This window comes from Balaenoptera musculus, chromosome 16, assembly GCF_009873245.2.
Source record: "Balaenoptera musculus isolate JJ_BM4_2016_0621 chromosome 16, mBalMus1.pri.v3, whole genome shotgun sequence".
Taxonomy (NCBI): domain Eukaryota; kingdom Metazoa; phylum Chordata; class Mammalia; order Artiodactyla; family Balaenopteridae; genus Balaenoptera; species Balaenoptera musculus.
Window position 1 is genome coordinate 64,238,336 of NC_045800.1, and position 22,221 is coordinate 64,260,556.

Here is a 22,221-nt window from a genome sequence, read left to right on the forward strand (position 1 = left end):
GGGTGTGGTCCCACTTCTATATGACTAGCTATGGGAGCTCTGTGTGTCATTTGAGTGGGCCTCATCTGTAAAACAGGGAGGTGACTGATTGATCCTGAAGGTCCCTCTGGTCTTAAACATTCCAGTCTTTGGAACTGCACTTTCAAAGGGTTCTGGAAAAGAAGCTCAGTCTCTTTAAGAAATGAGTTCTGAAGAGTTAAGAGCCTGTGCAGGTGCATAAAGATGTGTTAGTATTGGTGACTCCACTAAACCGATTATTAGTTACTGATGAGTGGGGGGAGGGGGAGGATTAGTAGGTCTGGTTGCCGAGGAAACCACCTGAAAAGCCCATCACAGGATGGACATGCTCTGTGGATACCGTACGATGTGCTGGATGGTCATAATCTCTCCTACAGAGAGAAAAATGCACGGAGCACAAACAACACAAAGCAGGACCCCTTCATCCCCCCCCCACCCCCCAATACATTTTTCTCAAATGAAAACAGACAGGGAATGACTAGGTGTGCAGGATAAAGCCACCCAGGGACTTTCCCAGTATGTCAAGTGGAGTCACAAATTGCCCTAAAACTTGGAAATAAGGACTGGCAGTAGAAGAAAAACAGGGGACTGTAGGGGATTGATGCCTAACACATTCATGAAGATAAAATAGGAAAGGAAAGGAAAGTCAGGGTTAGAGCAAATAGAAACATACGAGCTGACTATTATAAAATGTAGGGATCACCCCAAACACAGCACTTTGTAACGAGACTTTCCTTCTTTGGCTTTCCTCTAGGTTAGGGCCTTAGAGCTGGGGATGAAGCGCCATTTGAAGTCTAAGTGTGAGGTTGACTGTTGCATGTGCTTCAATAGGACTAGAGAGTTCTTTGTGTCTGGGGACCCATCTTTTTGATAGGGAACCAGTGACCAAAACCACTTATCCTGGCCAGGCACAATAATAACCGCTTGCATAAGCTGTCTCATAACAGAAGGTCCTGATTAGGAGCGCCGTATGTCCTGCCAACCTCCCAGGAACCCTCACACTGGAATCCATCTTCGCTGGGAGATGCAAGTGCCACCAGGGAGGACCCTGAGTCAGATCAAGTATGGGCACAAGCAAGATGACTGGCCAGAGACAACCCAGAAAACTAACTCCACCACCATCATAAACCCTGAGACTGCGAGCCACGTGGCAGAGCAGTTCTCCTGGGTTCCCTTACTCTGCTGCTCTCTGCCCAGGCGCCCCTTTCCAGTAAAGCCTTTTGTTCTGTCAGTAGGTGTGTCTCCTCGGACAATTCATGTCTGAGGGTTAGACAAGAGCCCACTTTAGGGCCCTGGAAGGGGTCCCCCTCTGGTAACATTTTCAGACATCATGCTGAGTTTAAGCAGCCAGGTGCGTAATTCCTGGCCCCGAGGGCTGGGAGGCCCCTGCACATTATAAGAATCAGACCACCTTCAGGAATCCTTAGAGGAAGTAGAGAGGAGGCTCACGGGGGCTGCCAGGTCATACCTGCCGGAACCCACAGGTGGAAGGAAGTGTTGAGCCTCCTCGGCCCACTAGAGAGAAGACCCTACTTTCTAAATCCCCCAGCCCCCCAGCCTGCGCTGGACTCTGCCTGCAGGGGTGAGAAGTGATAACCTCTAACTTCCTTCTTTTCTAGGCCTCCCCTGACTCTATGCAGTCTTGGGAAGCCAGGAGTTTAAAAACTTGAATGCGTTTTTATCTACTTCCTGTGAATTTGAATCTCCGTGGAGGGCCACTCATCGATAGAGAACTATTGCAATGTGAAATCTGTTTCCATCAGACTAATACTTAAATGTTTACACTTGTTTACCTTCTGCTCGAAAACAAGTTTTGTTCTAATTAGGCAGAGCTTAAGGACTATAGTACATGACGTTTGTTTATAGGTTCGAAGAAAGAATATGGCTGGATGCAGCTCTTCCAGTGGTTACACACACTACGTGGAGGATGTGAGAGGAACTGGGAAGCAGACCAGACACAACCTAGATCTGCATCGTACCTGTCCTTCCACATCTGAACGACCAAGGTATGACCACAGTATAAAGTCTCATAATCACTCTCGAAGTGAACAGAAGAGTTTGAAGCATGTTAAGTTGGGGCGCGGGGCAGGAGAATAAAACTCAGGCAAGAAGCAAGGAGAATGCAGTGTTGCCTGCTTACTCCTTTCACCTCCAGGAGCACGGCAGTTGGGAGAACACCACTGGTTTTGTGTGTGCTGGGGAAGTATGGGACTGTTGTTTTAGGATTTGTTTTTATGTTTGGGTTTTAAGCCCATAAGAACACCAATGAGTTAGATTTTACAGGTATCACCAGGGTAAATATTAAATTGTGGCACTGACTCAGACATGGACAATAAACTCACACTAGCCTATTTAAATAACTATTGTATTTCATTGATTTTATGATGTGCCTTTTTAAAAAAACATTTTACTATCTCTAGAAATCAGTATGCATCTTGCAATCTGTGACATCAGAGATTCAATGAAAGACAGTATTTATGGAGCATTTATTATTGAACAAGAAATGACATTAGATGTTGTGGAATATACATGGCCTCTGTCCTCAAATATTTTCCAATGAACTTGCATGACAGCTCATAATAAAGTTTTAAACAGATGCTAGAGCCATGGTTTCCAAACTGTGTGCCAAGGGACCCCGGGACACAACAGCTAATTTTTTTTTGTTTGTTTTTTTAATAAATTTATTTATTTATTTATTTATTTTTGGCTGCGTTGGGTCTTCGTTGCTGTGCACGGGCTTTCTCTAGTTACGGCGAGTGGGGGCTACTCTTCGTTGCGGTGCGCGGGCTTCTCATTGCGGTGGCTTCTCTTGTTGTAGAGCACGGGCTCTAGGCATGCTCAGTAGTTGTGGCACACGGGCTTCAGTAGTTGTGGCACATGGGCTCTAGAGCGCAGGCTCAATAGTTGTGGCGCACGGGCTTAGTTGCTCCGTGGCATGTGGGATCTTTCCGGACCAGGGCTCAAACCTGTGTCCCCTGCATTGGCAGGTGGATTCTTAACCACTGCGCCACCAGGGAAGTCCCACAACAGCTAATGTTTAAGCTTTCAAGTGAAATACAGTGATAGTCAACCTCTGTTGGCCTCCACAACTACTAGTTCATTGTGGTTCCACCAGAGGTTCAGGGTAGATTGTACTATTTTTTGTGTGTGTGTGTGCTATTTTCTTTTTGGTGATGCCATATCTTTTGCAAAGCTGAATTTTTGGCTGTTGTGATTAAAAGCAAGTGCTGGGTGAAAATCAGTGTGGAACAGAAAATGAGAGTGGCAGTGTCCAATCTGATTCCAAGGTGTGAGAAGTCGTGTAATGTCCAACAGGTGTACACACCCTCTTTGTAATTCATCGTGGTTATTTAAGAACAGGATGCAAATGTTCTTTGTTCTTCTAATTCATGTGTTATTATTTTTTCAAAGAGCTACTAAATTGTCAGGACAGAAATACTTATTAGGTTGTTGAGACCAAACCACTTAATAAATGGAATGGAAGGCATTTCTTCTGGCTTAAGGGCTCTGTGAAAAAATGGCTGAGACCCTAAGTTCTCTGTGAATCTGTACAAGCTGAAACATAATTATGACTTGCTCAGGGCCACCCTAAAGCAAGGAAAACAAGAAAGCTAAAGAAGTTATTTAAAATTTTGAATTTATCTTTAAATCTAATACTTTCACACAGTAAAACAAAGAAAAAAGGTAAAGAACTTTATTATTTTATTTCTTCCATTGATTGCCTTGAAAACTGTATTTTTATTCATTTATTTATCTATACATTTTTGGCCGTGCCGCACGGCTTGCGGGATCTTAGTTCCCTGACCAGGGATTAAACCCGGGCCCCGGCAGTGAAAGCACGGAGTCCTAACCACTGGACCGCCAGGGAATACCCAAAAACTTTAAATAATAATACACTTCAATCTCCATTTCCGATTCCACCAACTTTAGGGACTGTCTCCTAAGCCATTGTCATGTAAAATAAGGATGTATGGGCCCCAATCTTTCCCTGGTCCTCTCCTCCCGACTTTACCTCCATACTTCCACCTCTGTCTTCTATACTTTCCACTATCCCGATTTATCACATTTCTATTTTGCTCTGTAATCACATAATGAAATCTCCTGCGTTTTGTCCGTAGGTATAATTTTGAAAGTTAAATGCCAATGAACAGCATTTATATGATGAAGACTCTGTAACTCTTGTTCCCTTCAGAATCAAGTGGGATGTTAGCTTCACATTTCTGTGGTCCAACACTAGGACCCTTGTGTCTTCGTATCAAGAAGTGGAGTCTCTTGGTTCTGAAAACATGTTGTTCAACGTCATTCCACGTTTTACTTGGCTTCACATTTGGATCATGTCTTTCTCGTAAAGCCTCCCCCACGCACCCAAGTTACTACGAGCGTACCTCGGAGATACTGTGGGTGCAGCTCTAGAACACCCCAATAAAGTGAGTCACATCAATTTTTTGGTTTCCCAGCACATAGAAAAGTTATGTTTTCACTATACTGTGGTCTATTAAGCATGCAATAGCAGTGTGTCTAAAAAAACAACGTACATACCTTAATTAAAAAATACTCTATTGCTAAAAAAAATTCCAAAACAACTAAAATAGTAACATCAAAGACCAACTGATCACAGATCACTATAACAGATATAATAATGAAAAAGTCTGAAATATTGTGAGAATTACCAAAATGTAACACAGAGACATAAAGTGAGCAAATGCTGTTGGGAAAATGGCGCCGGTAGACTTGCTCAAGGCAGGGGTGCCACAAATCTTCAATTTGTAAAAAAAAGCAATATCTGTGAAGTGCAGTAAAATGAGGTATGCATGTAACTACAATTGATCCTTGTTATGTGCAGTGGTTCTGTTCTATAAAGTAGGCAGGACACTAAATTAGTGAGTAGTGAACAATTGTTCCTGGGGAAACAGGGTTAGGTTGCTGTCAGCCTCTGATCACAACTTTTTCATCTATGGATCAGTACAAAACCTTGTTTGATGTATGTTTCTTTTAACAACACCTTATTTAATATGAATTGTTGATTCATTAACATTGAGCTCACAGCCAGCAGCACAATAACTCTTGCTTGAATACAGCTTATCTAACACACATATTTTCTACATAAGGCACAGCTCAGCCTCCTTGCGTTTAGGAACACTAGACAGCACTTCAAGACTACACTTGGGGGCCATTTTATACAGTGAAATCACTAACAGAAAGCACAAAAATGTGAAAAACGTGGCACTAAATAGACCATGAAAAAGACCCTCGTATGCAGGGTGGGAGATGAAACAGGAAGGTAGAGTGTGGCTTTGTTTGACCTCAGCGGGTAAGGTGTGCAGTGGATGAGTCAGTGTTTTCTGCTCTGTGCCTGTCTTTGAAAGACCACAAAAGCGCCGTGAGTATTGATTTGGGGTTACAAATAAATTTCAGTGAGTAGGCAAGTTCGCAAATATGGAATCTGTGAATAATGAGGGTTGACTGTACTTTTTCTCTGTTCTTGTTGACGAAAGAGAAATGTGCCTTTACCATATTCTAAAAGTCACCCAGCTTCTCAGTCACACTGCTCTTTGCAGGGGGCACTTTTTTCCCAGAGACTTTGTTCCTGAAGCCCTCTGAGCTGGGCTCCAGTGTGGAGTGGTTCTTTTACCCAGTGGTCATCTTTCCCAGCTCATCCCTGATGCCTTGGCTTCTTCTTTCTTGGCTTTCTCCCTTGTTTTCTGTTTATCTGCCTCATGTATCTCTTCAGAGACAGTACTGAGAAGTAAATTTTGTTTTCTGACACAAATGGAATTGTCTTTATTGAATGATTTTGGATTATTATTTGGTGGAGTTTCTAGCATCAAAATTGCTAGCATCAAAATCATTTTGCTTCAACGTTTTGAAGCCATTGATCCATCATTTTTGGCATCCGGTGTTACAGAGAAGTTGGGTAGCCCCCGTCTCCCAAGCTTTTTTTTTTTTTTTTTTTTTTTATAAATTTATTTATTTATTTTTGGCTGTGTCGGGTCTTCGTTGCTGCGCACGGGCTTTCTCTAGTTGTGGTGAGCGGGGGCTACTCTTCGTTGCGGTGCGTGGGCGTCTCATTGCGGCGGCTTCTCTTGTTTTGGAGCACCGGCTCTAGGCGCGCAGGCTTCAGTAGTTGTAGCACACGGGCTCAGTAGTTGTGGCTCACGGGCTCTAGAGCACAGGCTCAGTAGTTGTGGCACACGGGCTTAGTTGCTCCGCGGCATGTGGGATCTTCCCGGACCAGGGCTCGAACCCGTGTCTCCTGCATTGGCAGGCGGATTCTCAACCGCTGCGCCACCAGGGAAGTCCTCCCAAGCTTTAAAATTTTCTCTGTATGTTCTAAAATTTCACAAGGATGTATCTAGGTGTCAGCACTTGATGATAAGCCTGTTCAATTTGAAGACTATTCATAACTCCTGGAATTTTTTTCCTGTCATGTATTTGATTATTTCCTCCCATCTCTTAATTTCTCCCACTTCTCCCTTTACTTGTCTCTTAGTGGGATGCCTGTAAACCAGGTCTTGGATCTCCTAGATTGCTCCCCCAAGTCTCTTAACCCTTTTTTTTAAGGATTTTTTTTTGATATGGACCATATTTAAAGTCTTTATTGAATCTGTTACAATATTGCTCCTGGGTTTTCTTTTTTTTTTTTTAATGTTTTGGTTTTTTGGCGCAGGGCATGTGGGATCTTAGCTCCCTGACCAGGGATCAAACCCGCACTCCCTGCACTGGAAGGCAAAGTCTCAACCACTGGACCGCCAGGGAAGTCACAAGTCCCTTAATCTTTTCCTTCCGTTTCTCAGTCTTTTTAATTTTTATTTTGGTAATCATATTGTTAATTTCCGAACATTCTTCTTGTTCTCTGATTGGTTTTTTTTCATAGCATCCTGTTCTTTTATGAATGCACCATGTCTTCCAATCTCTCTGAAACTAGTTGGGATGTGTTTACATCATCTTCTTTCTCTAAATTATTTTATCCAGTCAGTTGTCCTATTTATTTATTTTCATCTTTTTTCACGTTGGCTTTCCTTACATGTCTGGTGATCTTTGGTCATGCATTCATATTTAAGAATGAAAGACAAGGTTGCTTATTACAGGCAGATAGGATAGAAAAGCTTTCCTCAGATACTGTTTGGTAGGCATGGTTCCTGTTTGGGACCTCTGGGTACATGTGCAGGGCATGCCAATTAGCAGGCATCACCTTAGGGTCCCTGGTTAGGAACTGAGAGCCCCCAAGTGCCAGAATGAGGGAGGTTTACTTGGTAGAGCCATACCCATCCTCCAAATTCTAGACCTGCCCTGTGGTTGTTCAATTTCTTTAGAGAAGAAACCTCAGATCATTAGTTTGGAGGATAAATGCCAGATTTGCAGAAGCTCTACTAGGAGTAGGGGAGGGAGAGAGGCCAATTCACCTGGCTGTTCTGGAGACAGACCTTCAATGACTCCCCATTTTTCATCCTGCCCACCTTCAGGGCAGCTCCCTCCTGCTTTTATTCTTAGCTGTGGCTCTTCCTGCAATGCCATCCACATGTTCCTATGTACTTTCAGTCATAGAAAGAAATCTGCTGATATTTGCTGAACTCTCCCATTTGCTGATGACCATCACCAGCCCCTGCCCCTTTGTTGTGAAGTGTTTATTTTCTTTGTAAGTTTTTACCATTATTTCTGTGGGCTCTAGAGAAGGAAAGCTCATGTGCTCAGAGTCCATCATTTAGAACTGGAAACCAAAAGTGTGACTTTAATTTAACATCTTAACAAACATCATTCGGGAATTAGCCTAGTAAGTACACTAGTAAAAGGAAAAGTTCAGGTGTTTTGTAATTGAGTAAGAATGTCACATTGAAAAATTTAGATTACTTTCATCACCAGGTGAGTCACTGGAAACTAACTGGTCCTGAGATAATTGAGAAATATAAAATTTCATATCAAGAGACTGTATAAGACTCACTAATAGAATCAGACCCTCAGTGTGTCTGTATTTGCATAATTATAGCATATGGGATTCCTATAAACAATATTTAAAACTACACTGTAATCCCACATGGGAGGAGAAGAAAGAAAGGAAACATCCTAAGCATTTGCCCTTATTCAATGAATTGCTCTTGGTGAGAAACAGCAAACTTAATACACTGATTGCCTTCATGAAAAGACAAAATAATCTGGTTTCTTTAGACCACTATCTTCCTTTAATTTAAATAAGTTCTTACTCAAGCAAAAACAGCTGATAAAGAGTAAACTAATTTTTATGCCTCAAACAACTTCTTGAAGTTTTTATTATATGCAAACTGAAGAGGAACAAGGCAAAGTAGCCAACTGGCAAGATGGTCCGTTAGCAGCCGTCAGCAATCCTGATTTAAATGACCATTTTTTCTGCCGCCAAGCTTTTGCAAAGTGTCTTTTAAAAAGAGAGAGCAGTCAACACTTGAGATCTGGAGCAATAATTATAGGCCAGTGTGTCACAGGTGAAGTTTGGTTGGGCTGATGAACCACCGTGACAAAGGATCTAGAATTTCAAAACAGCTTATTTTATTTATTTTTTAATTGGAGTATAATTGCTTTACATAGTTGTGTTAGTTTCTGCTGTACAACGAAGAGAATCAGCTATATATGTATACATATACTCTGAGATCATTGCCTTCAGAAGTATATAAATCAAAATACTTTCATATATACATTATTTTAAATCTAAAACTAAGAGGTCTTATAGCTTTTTAATGATGGAAATTAATTTAAAAAACTTTAAATGTTTTCTGTAAGGTTCATAAACATGAAATTCATAGTGTCACCCCCCAATAGATTCATTTTAAAATTGCTGAAATTTATTCAATTTATTCATTTTTAGTTCCCATGATACTTCCCTAATCTGTAGTATTGTGCTTCAGAATATTTTATATTGTAAATATTTATGAAAAAACAAAGTAGTTCTGCAATGAAGCATCTTTACTTTGTCAGTTCAAAACTATCCTTTGGGAGAATAAAATGAGATGAAATAAAACTAGGTAGGACATAAGGGAATTCAATATAATTATATTAACTATATGTAGAAATATATTTTTAAACGGTATGAAAAAAGTCTCTTAGCCTCCTACCTGATAAAATTCTAACATATTTTGGTGTGTTACCCTAAATACTGTATTAAAATAATAGAAGTTTATTAGTATTATTTTGTAGCTGTGAAAACCATTTTCAGTAGTCCCAGCTAAATCACTTGCTCTATTACAGTTCCATTTATGAACTCCAAGGGCAAATCATTATTGCGCAAGTAATACTTTGCAAATCATTTTCTTCCACGGCCACCTTTAAGTGAATGAGAAGAGTCAATAATCTTATTGTCATATATGTTAAAGCACATTAACAATTTATAACGTAAAGAGCTGTATCAAATGCAATTTCATTGAAATGACACTCGGATCAAATTAATCAAGTTAACCAACCATGAACGTTAGAACCAAGTGTTAACTCAATTTATTTAAATTATACTATTGGATTACAAATCATTCCCTTTTAAAAAAAGCATTTCAAGTCCTGCCCTGGAATAATCTGGCGGGAAACTCAACTGCCAGCACATTCTTTATAATTCAGAGGCAGAGGATACGTGGCCATCTGGGGCACTCTAGAAGGGGTGGGGAGCAGAGCGAGGGATGGATGGAGCAGACGTGGAGTAGATTTAGGATATCTGCTGCTATTGCAGTACATGCTGACTTTTTAAGACGTTTTGTCTTTGTTGAACCAGAGCTAAGTTTTGTTTTGCTTTGTTTTTGTTTTTGCTCCTTTGTTATTAGCCTTATGTTATTTTGTAATATAAATATATTTGGCCACCTATGGTACTAGTTGGATGAGAAATTAATATAAATGAATGAATAAAAATACTTTGAGCTCTCTTTGTTTCTGAGTTAGCAACGCACCCCAGAAGAAAATGAACCGGTTTGCCTTCCTGAATCTATTTATTCACAGAAAACATAATAAAAACAAAACCGTTCACTGGGTCCAGCCGGCTTTCGTCTTTTTGCTCTTTTGAGAATTAACAAATTGCAACAGTGGACAAGCTACCCTGTTTCCTTAAAATCGAATAGTTTCAAATTAATAGTGAGGTGTATTGTTTTACAGTGATCTGTCTTGCTGCCCTGAGCAGGGGACTAGCTTTGAACCAAGATGACCTGCTCAGGGAGGGCGAGGGGATGTGGCAGCTCCCTTTGGCAGTGGGTGAGTGGACCAGTACCAGTGAGTGGGTGGGCTGCAGCCCCTGGGGCTGCCTGACCCACCAGGGGCTCCCAGAGACATCCATGACTGCTGGGCCAGTTGTGGGCTCTCAAAGCTAGAGCAGACTGTGTGCTGAGCAGAGGCAGCTGCCCCGGAACCACTCTTCCTCCATCCCTCCCCCTGCCTGCCCCTCCCCACCCTGTTTTCCTTACTGTCAGTGCTAAGGCAGGGGCTGCACTGCGGGGACCAGTGGCTGGGGGGCTGTTGCTTCAGCTGCAGTGTTCTGTGCTGGTGACAGGCACTGTTGCTCCCTGGTCAGAGCTGTGAGGGTGCATGTTGTATCACCTGCACCAGGTAAGGGCGACGGCCAGCCTCTGTAGGGTGCATCATGGTGGGAGAATGGAAGGTACAGTGGACGGAGGAGGGGGAGTCCAGTTCTGCATCGACCAGCTGCGGCCCTTAGGCAAATCAGCTGACTTTTCAGAACCTTCCTTTTGCTCAGACAAAGCCTTTCAGAAGCTCTAATATGTATAACACACAGAAGGAGGGGGAGTTACGCTGGTTGGAGTGGGTGAGGCCTGGGAAGCTTGACGGCTTTGTCCCCACCCTTTCCTGCTTTGGGCCTCTGCGCCCTGTGGCGCTCCACTGGAGAACCATGGCACCAGCTGACCTCTGAGGTCCTTTCTGGCCTAAAAGTTGCTGCTACTCTAGGAAGATGCTCAAAATGTCACTCCTCCTGAGCCCCGACCCTCCATCTGTTACTTCGTTCATAGAGATGGAACAATCAGGTAGAATTAAATCACATGCCGGTGATCTTTCCTTCAAAGTCACTATTTCATCACCCATGATAACAACAGAAAGGAAAAAGTGGGCCTGAAGAACTGCTTTACTTTGTTTATGGCCTGCCTCTTCTCCACCCCAAGACAATGATCGACATTGTTTACTAAAGAACAGCAGAGGTGAAAATCCAGTTTAGAAGCAAGGGGGCAATGATGACCACCTCATTGAAATTCTGGAAAACTGGTCAATTTGGAAGTATAGCACTCTGGTGGGGAACCCAGTGAATTATTGTCTGATCTAAAAGTTTATGTTGTGTATGGTATGAGCTATTGGAATTTACGTTTTCATAGTCTACCACCACTATTTACTGTAATGGTTTTATTGAGCAGTGAAGGCAGCAAAAGTACAAGTTACGCAGTTCTGTGTATGAACCATTACTGCTGCCAGGCCAGTGAACACAGGGCCTGGGATTTCCTGGAAAAGTTTGACTTCATTTTGTTATATTTTTGTCCTGTTGTCATGGAAATAACCCACATTTAGGCATCAAAACTATATCATCAGGACTACCTCTCATATTCAGAAACGACCTCCAAACCTTTGGTCAGACCATGTATTGCAATTTTGACCTAAACAATACGGTCACTGTAGCTTATTCTTGTGGCATCACAGAATCAGCTGAAATAAACGTCCCTGTACAAGGCTGGTGGTCGTACGCCTGTTTCCACACATGTTCTGTCAGAGCATGGGAATTTTGACTTGAATTACTTACTCCATTCCAAGTCCAAATTGGCAATGCCAGTCAAATAAATTGGGCAAAGTATGATGGATGGTGAGATGGATAAATGAACAATAAAGGCTTCAGAGAAACCACCAAATTTATCTTATTTAATACTTCTTGACGAGACAGTTTAAAGTACAGTGTGATGTGGCTCAATCTGATGCTCTTTATCTTTTATTGACATAGGTAAAACAGTGATGCAAACAGGAGTTTAAAAAGAAAATCTGCATACACTAATGTTAAAATGAACATAATCTGAGAATCACTGGAACGCCAGCACCTCCTGTTCCGCCACATGCACATGAGGATGTGGGGCTGTGGAGTGAGGCTGCCTGGGCGGGAGTCCTAAATCTACCACCCACCGGTTGTGTGGTGACCTTGGGCACATTTTAACCTCTCTCTTCTCTTCTGTAAGATGGGTATAACAACCGTGCCTACCTATAGGGCTGTTGTAAGAATGATAAGCGTTGATACCTTTGAAGGGCTTGGAACAGTACCTGGCAAGCAGTAAGGCATTTAGTAAACATTAGCTACTATGACTTATTTCCACAAAAGAAAGTTTTAGAGACTATTTTCACAGAATGCAGGCTAACATTTTAATTCAAAAGTGACTATTATAATACTATAGTGCTGGATTTGTGTATAACATGAGGTTTAAAACTCAGTGATGTCTTTCTGCTTCTCTCATTGATCTTAGGAGGCAATGTAAAGGGGTGGAAAAGAAATAGTCCTGGGAAAACACTAAGAGCCACATACTCTACAGCAAATACTTTTGTTTTTCCCAAGGCTGGGCACTTTGGGCCCCTCTTGTTCTAATCCCATATTCCCCACCTTCCGTCTGCCTGGGAACCCACAATTATCGCAACGTTAGACCCATAGGATTTCACAAAATCATAATCTAAGACTGAAAAGGACCTGAGTGATGAGTCATTTAGACCACTCCTGCCCAATTTTAGCCACAATAAAAGCGAGGGGTTGTGGTCATTGAACGACTTGTCCATGGCTACACGGGGACTGGGTGAGACCAGACCCAGTCCCCTCACCCCCACTTCTGGAACCCGGGTCTGGGGCTGTTTCTCTTATACTTTGTTGTATGTTTCATCCCCACTGGCACCTAGCATAGTATTATGTACACATTTGACATTCAAAAACTATTCCTTAAATGAGTGAATGAATAAGTGAAACCAACCTTAAATATTTGTTTTGAAAGTACTTTGGAGTTCCTTTTGTAATATTTGGGGGGGGGGGATGAATTATCTTCTCAAACACTTTTTCCTCCAACCTAATTCCCAATATGCATACCATTGTGCATCTAGGGGAAAACCAATCCCCCATTCTCATGTTTCCATTACATTCTTTTTTAAAATACCACCTTCCAATACCATTGTTAGAACTCATGTCCTCATTTTTTCCTTCTAAATCTAACTTAAGATATTCATAGAATCATAGTGATGAAAGCAACTGTGACCTGTTCATTTAGTTCACTCCCCAGCCTGAACCCGGGCAAGGCAGGCCAGGACTCAGCCTGCGAGGGAATGCACATCATCCTGCTGAGCAAAGAGGAGGTGCTAGCTAGAGCCTGGTGTCTGCATCGGACTTCCTTCTGCCTGCCTTGTCTCCTCTTCCCCTTTCCCTCCAAATCCTGCTACATTCCCTGTGAAGCCTCGCCCAAGGCTTCCCATCCAGCTTAGAATTCTCTTCTTCCTTTAAAAACTGTCATAGCATTTTAATTATGGCTTTTATTCCACATTATCAATCACTTTTAAATTAATTGTGTTTAGTTATCCAAGCAACATATAAATTAATCCAAGTTGTAAAATTTCAAATATTATAACAACGGTTATGGATGGGTATGATTAATATGATTAAAGTCCTCCACAATGCATCTAATTCTTGTTTCTTTTAGTGGGTGTCTTGTTCTACACCTCTCCTATCCATTTTTACTTATAGAAATTCACAGTTTTATTTTGTTTTTACAAAAATGGTACCATTCAACAAATATTGTTCGGTAATTTGCTTTTTTCGTTAATAATGCATCTCGATGACCTTTCTTAGTAATATATAGACTTACTTCATTGTTTTTAACTGCTTCCTAATTTCCCAGAAGATGTACCAGAGTTTATTTAGCCATTCTCTATTGATGGCCATTAGGGTTGTTTTCAATTTCAGAATTACCAAAACTCTGCCATGGAAGGGAATCACATAATCTGTGTACATGCCTGCCTGCTTCTCTAGGGTACCTACCAAGAAATGGAATTGCTGGGTCACACAGAATGTGAACATTATTAATTTTAACAGTGCCAAACTGCCCTCCCAGTTGGCTATATTAATTTACACACCTGTCAGCAGTATATAAAAGTACCCGTTTTCCTACTAGCTTGCCAATCTTAATCACTTTTCCCCTTCTTTTACCTTCCTATATATTTTATTTCCTAGGTTTGGGGGTGTAAGCTCTCTGAGAGTAGGGCCCATGATCTCCTCATATTTGCGTTTCTTCCCCCATCCAGAGGGGTTTAAAAATTGGTGCTCCATAAACACCTGTTGAATGATCTCTAACCATACGTTTTTCGTTCATCTCTGGGCAGTACACACTTTTCAAAAGCATTTACCAAGACAGCATCTAACTTTGAGAATGAAAAACATTCTAAGAAAGTTGGTTGATTTTTTTGCACATTCCTCCCGCTGAACAAGTTACAGATATCTTTCATTTAAAGTTGCCTAAGACAGGATTCTCTCCTGCCTTGCTGGCAGGGGGCAGTGAAAACAGACCTGGTTATCTCAGACAATAGCTAGCAGCGTGTCCCACCCACTGGGAAACAGCAGACCAAAGGCGCCTCAGAATCCCTGGGAACTAGACAGAAGATGGAATGGTGAAGGAGAAGGGTCACAATCTTTGGAACATTCTGGATCTAAGAAGGTAAATTCTTTTATAGAGTTTTGAAATAGAGGAAACCATTAATAATGTCTAAAGCATGGCAATAAATGGATCCAGGTGAGGAGGAACTGTGACAGGGTAGGAAAAACTGGAGTGAAGAACTGGGCATAAGGAAATTTGGATACAGGGAATAGGGGTTTTAAAGGTGTGAATTATGTGATTCAAGAGAAACACTTCCTCCAGGCCAATATTTATTTATATGATAATCTTGGGCTAAAGCAATTCTAAAAATGCACGAGTGTAGTCCCAAATCTTGGCGCTCTGAACATTTATTTGAAAATAAGAAGAGTTTTCCAAAGGGGTAAGAGATAACTTTCAGCTAAATATGAAAGAATTGAGAATTATGTGTAGCTTGGTTTGTGTTTCACAAAAGAACTGCTCCTAAATAAGAAACATAAAGGAAGACACATGTTCGCTCTTAATAATGTTTCCTTTTCTCTCACCTACTGAACCGTTTCAATAGTAACTGCGCAGCCCAGTGAGGGTACAATCGCATTTCGACGCAAACAAATGAGAAGTGAGGAAACCATTTGCCGTGCTGGACCGATTGGGGAATGGCCCCCTGAGGCTGGACCGATACACCTCAGTTCATTAGCGCTGTTGGAAAACCCAAACTGCCCTTACTTTACCATCAGGGCCTTGGGGCTGTGGTCCCCGCTGCACTCCCTTAACCAGACATGGACCCGCGCTTTGGTTTCTCGGCTCATCTCTTTTCGCCCCTTTCATCCCTTCTCCCACCCTGGGGCCGTTGCCAATAAACCTAGCAGTGACCGGGCCTAAATCAAGCCCGTTGTGGCCCATTTTTGGCCAAGAACGATCAGCGTCTGGAAACTACTGGAGGAGGAGGGGCATTTGGCCCTTTGGGGGGCTCAGTGCCCTTTTGGCCACCGTTGTGTGGAACAAAGAGGGCAGGAGCGGAGGGCGCCCCCAGGAGGAATGGCGGGAAAAGACATCCGTGGGCGCGATTCAGGAGGCGGGCGAGGCTGGAACTAGGGTGCTCCCGGAGAGCGGGCTAGGCGCCCGGGGAAGCATGGCTGGTCCCCGCCCGCTGCGCCCAGCACGCGATTCGCCCCGAATCTGGCGGCCGGCGCAGCCCTTTCCTGCGTCGCAGCCTCTTTACTTTTATTCCTCCCCCCTCCGATTATTATTACTATTCTTTCCCGCGCAAAGCGGGAACCCGGGATTGCCCAAGCGAGCGGCGGAGGGGCCGCCATTTCCCCGGGAAAGCTCAGCGCGCGTCCGCACCGGGCGCCCCGGAAAGGGAACCAGAGGGGAGTGCCCGGCCCCGAACCCTCCTCCGCGCCGGCTGGGGACTCACAGCCGCCCGCGGCGCCCCGCTCACCGCGCAGCAGCCCCCGACCCTCGCCTCCGCCGCCCGTGTCCCCGGCCTGACCTTCTCCGGCGCGGCCCACCCCCGGACCCCGGTCCCTTCCCTCCTCCCGGCGCCTCCGCGCCCCTTCCATTGTCAGCCCGGAGCAGCCGGCACCCGACCTGGGCACCCTCTGAGGCCCCCAGAGCGGCCCTGCCCGGGCTCTCTCGGCCCCTGCGCAGACCACCGCCCCGGACCAGTCCCCCTCGGCGGCCGGGCGCCTCCCTTCTCCCCCTCTGCGCCCCCAACGCCGCATCTCCAGGAGCCCTCCGCTCCCTCGGGACAGCCTCGCCCGGGGCTCGCGTCTGGACCCCGCATCCCTCCTCCCTCCCTCAACGCCCAAGATGCCCCCGGCTCCTCGCCGGCCACAGGAATTTTACCGCTTCTTTAGCAAACCCCCTCCCCCTTTATTTCCTGAGGAGGCAAGTTGGGCAGCTTGATTTATTAATTTGTCTTTCTTTCTTTCTTTTCTTTCTTTCTTTTTTTCTTTTTTCTTTTTTTTGCGGGGAGGGTCGGCTCTCTGGGGAGCGCCCGCAGGGGCTGGGCGGTGAGGAGGGGCAGGGGTTCTCTCCAGCCCCTGCACTGCCCCCGCGGCGCGTTTTGTTTCCAGACCCCGAAGCCCCCTGAACAATAATGCCACCGCCATGGCGGGCTCACCTGGTGCTGTGCCGCCTGCTCTGGGCGCCCGGTGCCCTCCGCGCGCCGCTCCCAGGGCGCAGGTTCGGCCCGCGCGGCGCCGGTGCCGGGCAGGACTCTTTGCCTTTCTTTGGGTTCTATCTGTGCGTGTCAATGGCGGCAAGCGGCAGTTCTCCGGGCCGCGGATAGTAGCGGGGGGAGGAGGAGGAGGGAGAAGGGATTGCTCCTTCTCCACATAACCACCTCTAGGAGGAGTCGCTCAGCCTCATCCCCCGCCAGCCCAGGCTCCGCGACGGGTCCTGGGCTTTCGGTGGGGCTTGATGAGCTATTGTCCTTCAGGAGCATTAATGATGAAACCGCGCGGCCTCCGAGTCGCTGGCGGATCCGCTGGGTACGCTGAGGGCCACTTGCTAAGATGAGGCTTTCCCCAGAGCTGGGGACAGAGGCGCTATGGTCACGATCCAGAGTCTCCTGTTAGCAGGATCCACCTTTGGTGGAAGAAGGCGGCGTGGGCGTTCATCCGGCAGTTCTAGGGAGAGCCTTAGAAGGTGAAAGGGAAAAAATGCCACCTTCGATGGTCTCGTGTCCTGAAATAATAATAAATACATTAAAGATTGTGTCCACCACTGGGACGATAGCATAGCATAGGGTGGCCATAGCCACGACAACTGAGAATTTATATCCATGCCTGCATCTTAGCCTTTTATAAATTAAGACAGAATCCAGCGTTGCATATTCTTTGGAGTAGCAGATGTTTGTTTTCATGGGTAAGACTGTGTGCATGGACATAATTTTTAATTCAGTGGCTTTACAGTGTGTTAGTTTGTAATCTCAGGGGGTATTAAGACTAGCACGAGGCTATTGTTTTAAGGATTTCTATTAGTTTCTGGAAAAAATATTTTTATAGGGGTGTGGTGGACAATATCAGGTGTGAAAATGGGGTTAGTAGTTGCTCTGTTCTACTGGAAGCCAGTGCTGTCCTTTGTAACTCTAGATGTTGGCCAGGGCTTCATGGCTGGGGTGAAGCAAAGGAATTTATTTCAGCGGGAAATGCTAACTTGCTATGGGCCATCCATGCTTCCTCTGATCTCCTGCTCAGTGAGTCAAAGGACTAACAAAAGGAGAGGCAAATTTTTGATGTCTTCACAAAAGATAAACCCACAGGAAAACACCGTTCTCCAGCATTGGCCAAATAGATGCATTTCAAAGCCTCTTCCATTTGGCAATATTATGTGTATTTACGCCTATAAACTTATAAATGTTTAGGCAATGGGGAAACTTGGGGTGACTAAAAGCCTCCAATAGACTAAGTCCACTCCGCTCTGGATTTATACTAGTTAATCAGGGCTGTTGATGGAATTAGTTGATGGCACATTAGACTGGGTGCATGTCAAAGTGTTTTCTGAGCAATCAGTTGACTTTCCAAAAGATTATGGGTAAAGGTACAAATAAACCTCTCTGTTTAAATCTCATACGGCTTCTCAAAGTCTCCTGGGCCCAAAGGTCTCTGTTCATTGGGACTTCCTTCACTCGCCTTCCTACTCTTTTTACCCTCTCTGTGTATGACCTCACTGTTCTTTGTCTTTTTTTTTTTTTTTTTTTGGCCTTACTGCATGGCATGTGGGATCTTAGTTCCCCAACCAGGGATTAAACCCGCGCCCCCTGCATTGGAAGCGTGGCATCTTAACCAATGGACCGCCAGGGAAGTCCTGTCCTTTGTCTTTGCAGGCACTTTCCAGGTCAGCAATCTAGTCAGGATGAAGTCCTCTTTTCCCAAGACATATATTTATACGGTTTTAAATGATCCCCTGGGGCATCTCAGAATGGTTTCGATTTCCCCTTCTTAGAGGAAGCGCCTTAGAGGAAAAATCTCCCTTCTTATATAGATTTCTGATGCCCATTCTAGATCAGAAATAACCTCCAGGCCAACATTCAAGAGGGCTCAGGAGCCTTCTGGGAGTTCTTGAAAAATCTTCCTACCCTGTGACCCAATCAGCCAGGCTGACTGAGATAGAGTTGAATAATTCATCAATATATATTAGATTCACATTCTCCCTGTAACTTCCCAATAAAAATGGTACTCATGGTCATTTTTATGTGGATTTTATGTAACTCGTTTCATCCTAGCATTTTGTTATATGCTCTTCCTGAGAAAGGCTGGGTCTAAGAAATTTACGAGTCAGAATTTTTCCCCTTTCATACTGGTTGGTTCCTTCAAATAGATGATGTAGTTGAAATTCAGAGAATCAAGGGAATGTCAGCTTCATAATACTCTGGTTCTTGGAATAGAAGAGATCACAGAGTTCACTTGGTCAAACCCTTTATGTGATAGGAAAATATCTGGTATTCAGGAGGTATAAGGGACAAATATGCAACCTGATATGCAGATCTAGTTAAATTATCTATATTTAATATTGAACACCTAGCACATGAACAGAAATTTAACACTGAGATAATATTGTATAGTTAAAATACATTTGAAGTAGTCAACATGATTATAAGTTCATCAGGAATCTTGAGTTCTGTGGTGGCCTCCAGCTCAGGGAGCCTCTGACGAGGTGAATAATAAATACTGATAATAAGAGCTTACACTTATGGAATGCTTACTGTGTACATTGTGCTTTACCATTACTAACTCATTTAATCCTGACAACTCTATGGGGTGGGCAGTATTTTCTCCTTTTTACAGGTGTAGAAACTGAGGCAGCGAGTGGGTGAGAAAGTTGCCCATAGCTACAGTTAGGAAGTGGCACTCTCATATTCTTAATTCACCGTTACTGTGGTCGGGGTGTGCGTTTGCTTTAAGCAAAGGAATTTTGTGATTGGTCACAAGGTCGAAAGTCTCTTGACCATTCCCAATACATATCCTCAAGGAGTCAGTGGAAAGCTGATTACAGTAGGTTTGGTTGATTACCATTGCAATGAAAATATTTTCTTAACCCTTGACCTGTATGTGTGCATGATATTATGAATAAACGTATTGATTGTGAGTTGACTCCATTAGCGACAAGGGTGTCTCATAAACATTTTATTGAGATGCAGGATGAACTGCTTCTTTGCTTAGAGACAGGCATGTAGCATGATTTAGAGATGAAAAAATATGAATTAGCCATGCAACCAGATTCATATTCTGTTGGATCTACTAGTGATTCATCCACAAACTCATCTATTTTAAAAATAGCTTTGATTTTGCCCCCCAAAACCTTTTTACTTTTTCATAATCCAAATTTATGATGTTGTGTGAATTGAGTGGGTTTTTATTTTCCATGATTAGTTCTAATCTGGTTTATGACACTTATTACAATTCGTGATCATTTTACCCTTCTGAGATCTTGCTTTGCAATTACCCTATTAATTTCCTGACCTCATCCTCTTCTAGAAGACTATGACATGTAGGCATATATTTATATCTGACATATATAAGTATATGAGTATAAGATTTATATGTCCAGATTAATTTCATTTGAGAATTCTGATCTCCTTTGAAGTAACCTGATATTCCCTGGGAGTGTCATAAAAACAGATGGAAATCATTGGTTTAAGCTCTTCTTTGAATGTAAGTTAGGCAATTCTAGACGGCGTATTAATTCTATCAAGGCACCAACTGGCATAACTCTAAATAGCAACTTGGGAGCCTGAGGTTATGAATGCCCACAAAGCACCAAGCTAAACAGTACCCCACTATTCTAAGGAATAAACACAGCTTCTAAATGTACCTTATAGCCTGGAAAATATTAGGCAATCTGACTTTAAAATTTTTTATTAGCTAGAAAAATGCTTAGTCTTTCCTGTTGTTACATTTTGAATAGTGCACATGATTAATGTTAAACATTTATTTCCTTGATCTGAACTGGTGGCTTTCAGATCTTAATAATTTATGGAAGTGAATAAATATCCTTAAAGAAAGGACATATAGGCAGTCATTGTGCCAACAAAGCCCATTATTGGTATCTCTGGCTAAAATGAACATCTTCGTCCCCTAACGAGAAACATTTTACTGGTTCTGATTCTTAAAAACAACTTCAAAATATGTCCTTTATTTTTGTTTTTGCCCATGCTGTCCGGTTTGTGGGATCGCAGTTCCCTGCCTGGGCCACAGCAGTGAAAGTGCCGAGTCCTAACCACTGGACCGCCAGGGAATTCCTCAAATATGTCCTTTTTGACACTATGTCCTGACCTTTTGGTTCTGGGAAAGGGGATTTACATGAGTGGGTGTGTGTGTATAGATGCATATCTATGTATATACGTCTACATATGAATGAATAAATATTTGGTGTGTGTGTTACACGTGTGTACATTGTAAGATGGGTAGTCACTGAGATTGCTGTAGCCTCAGAGTTAAGCCTGATTTGGATTTTAAAGGAAACCACCAAATGTTTAGCATTTAACTGATGAACTATATTGTAAAGGAAAATGAAATATTTCAGGTTTTTAAGGGAAATACATTGTCAGCCCCAATTATGCAGAGTTGTAGTTAGGAAAATAAGGCACGTAATGTCATTAAGTTTAATGGAAACAGAACCCGGAGCTAAGGGGAGTGTGCCAGTTGGTATCTTGCTCTGTTCAGTGCCGGAGCTCTCTGGGAGATCATCCCAATACTTCCAGGCAGAGCTCTTTATGACAATTGTGATGGGAAGTGGCAGCATGCATCTAGAGACTTTGGACCTTAGCATCTGTGTTGGGAGATCTGTGCAATGTGGCCTCACACCTAAATGAAATTGCTCTTTACAATTTAAACCCATTCTAGAGAATGGGGGCACTGATTTTACAAATGCACAAAAGCAGAATACCATAGTAAAACTATAATTTATTTATACAAATGGTGTGTTTTTACAAAGGCCATCTGTCGGTTGACTCTCTGATCTAAAACAAATCTGTTTGTTCCCCAGAAGAAATAACATGTCTGTTGAAAAAGGATTTATGGACGACAGGCTGCCCAATCCACCAGCCATTGGTATAATAGTAACTATTTATGGTATATTTACTTCTAAGGGAGTGCTGTGAGTGGAAACTATTACTTGTGAAGTATGGTAATTAATTTTTCATTACCTCAAAGCCAAGAAATGGAGCCCAGTTGCATTTATTAAGATTGCTGCATGAGAAACATGTTTCTTCTGGAAAAAGAATATAAAATAAAAGCATGATAGGACCATGGGCTTGAACTCAAGCCCTGGATTTGGTTTTGGAGGACAAGAAGACAAATCGCTATTGAATGACCCTGGCCACTTGATCTCTAGGCACCACTGAGAGCCCTTATTGAAAATTAGATCCTACCATTAATACCAAAAGAAAAGAGGACTCTAGGCTGGGAGAAACAGGAATGGAAGAGAAGGGGAGACCCCTGTCTCCATCCTCCTACACAAAAGAGATACTCCAGTGAGTATTTATTCATATTTTAATAATTATTTTGGAATGGAATCTAATATTTCTTAATAAGTACCCTTTTTAAGAAACTGGGCTAGGTCACATGAGAGGTACAAAAAGGCATGTTTTCTTCTCTCAAGAAACTTGCCA

At 43.1% G+C, this 22,221-nt stretch overlaps 1 protein-coding gene across 3 annotated transcripts in view; it reads right to left on the reverse strand.

The window, feature by feature from the left end:
- The window catches only part of LOC118882303 (core histone macro-H2A.2), a 55,488-nt gene extending 38,476 nt beyond the window's left edge, over positions 1 to 17,012 (reverse strand). The window contains exon 1 of one of the 3 annotated variants that reach the window (XM_036827824.1): positions 16,729 to 17,005. The gene's annotated coding sequence lies outside the window, so the exon portion shown is untranslated. Of the gene's footprint in view, positions 1 to 16,728 lie in introns of all 3 variants that reach the window. The other 2 variants (XM_036827823.1, XM_036827822.1) reach the window with 2 other exon arrangements.
- Positions 17,013 to 22,221: the final 5,209 nt, after the last annotated feature.